This window comes from Dermacentor variabilis, chromosome 7 (assembly GCF_050947875.1).
Source record: "Dermacentor variabilis isolate Ectoservices chromosome 7, ASM5094787v1, whole genome shotgun sequence".
Taxonomy (NCBI): domain Eukaryota; kingdom Metazoa; phylum Arthropoda; class Arachnida; order Ixodida; family Ixodidae; genus Dermacentor; species Dermacentor variabilis.
Genome location: NC_134574.1, coordinates 137509090 through 137510548, shown reverse-complemented (window position 1 = coordinate 137510548; position 1459 = coordinate 137509090). Strand labels below are relative to the sequence as shown.

The 1459-nt window shown below is 47.8% G+C and overlaps 1 non-coding gene across 1 annotated transcript; it reads right to left on the bottom strand.

The window, feature by feature from the left end:
- Positions 1-1066: 1066 nt before the first annotated feature.
- Positions 1067-1256, bottom strand: LOC142589117 (U2 spliceosomal RNA). Its single transcript, XR_012829827.1, has one exon. It is a non-coding gene; the product is annotated as a U2 spliceosomal RNA (small nuclear RNA).
- Positions 1257-1459: the final 203 nt, after the last annotated feature.

Sequence of the window (1459 nt, the reverse complement as noted above, 5' to 3'; positions counted from 1 at the left end):
CTGACTGCGGACTATGAAGGGTTGCCTAGAGTCGCAAAAAACGACCCACTTTCGAAGTTTGGCTTTTGCGATGCAATTAACAGCGGCACGTAGAGCGGCAAGTTGTTGCCATAGCTAGAGGTCGTTTTTTGCGACACTTTGAACGTAATTGTAACTCGTAAGGCCAGGATGACAACAGCGCCTGTGAAGTTGGTTGTGACCACGACCGGCTTTATAATAAAGCCGGTCGTGGTTGTGACAGATCAATCGGTGTAAATGTGCTTTCATATGCCTGTGAACTGATGTAGAGCCACTGTTGATTGACGGGTCTTCTTCTTAATTTCTGGAATCCTGAGGCATACTTGTGGCTGTCGTAGGCACGACCAGAGGGGTAACAGTGGTCTTGCTGCTGGTGCAGGGCCCGACGGAAGGTAGCCTTGATGTGTCGCAAGAAGTTTGGAAAATGTGGCTTGAGGTCTTTGTGCAGTCAAAGCAGCAATATATATAGTGACTGGCAGTCGAATATCGAATGTGTGCTTTAAGGTTGTCAGTCGTTATATATATTGGAACCAAGTAGTCTATAGCAATCGTGATTGTTGCGTGAGTAGGAGGGGCATCGTGGTAGTCCAAGACATATGTCCGTAGAGGCTGCGCCTTGTCAAATTTCGAGGATACGAATGTTTGTTTTACATATGTTTGCCAAACCTGGCAAGATGTACCGTAAGAAGCCCAGAAACAGTGCTCTGTACAACCGCAACCAGCGAGCGTCTGTGATATCGCCGTTGATGGCAACATGTGCACTGGCAGCGCCGCCACAGAGTAGCATGGCTTCTCCGCACACGGTCGTTGCAGCTTCGGAACTTTTGACCTAGACTGTACCTACATTAGATTGACAGCTACGGAGCATTCACAAGAAACTGGAGACTGAAATTTCTGTTGTGTCGCCGCGACGCGTAGACGGACGTCGACAACCACAACAGGGTATAGCTACATACAACGCTGTAAAATGGCAATAATTAAATTCCTTCGTTTCACAGCGAAGCTGTTTATGGCTACGCTTCCGTGCATTTTTCGTCTGCGTGTGCAAAAACTGCGGGCCGATCCCAAAGATAGTGCAACACCGGGCCGCCCTCGGCGGAGGTTAAACATGCAGGCTTCAAGCACTCCGCCAACTTGCATAAAATAAGTTTAATATATCTTGGGTCCAAATAGCTAGAGCACGTATCAGTCATTAAACTCATAAAAACATAAACTACGCTTGGACCCACGTCGGCCATGTCTACGTTCGCACCGCTCTCCTTTTGTCAGCGTTCCAAACACTTGCGTGTCTACTTTTCTTTCCTTCCCCTCTCTCTTCCGTGTGTGGCCGCATAGCGAGTCTCTTGGTGGTGGTCCTGTCGGGACGGCGTGAATATATACAAAGATCACAGTAAATGAGTTGGTACCTTTATTCAAAATTCTATCACCTCTGTGTGGTATG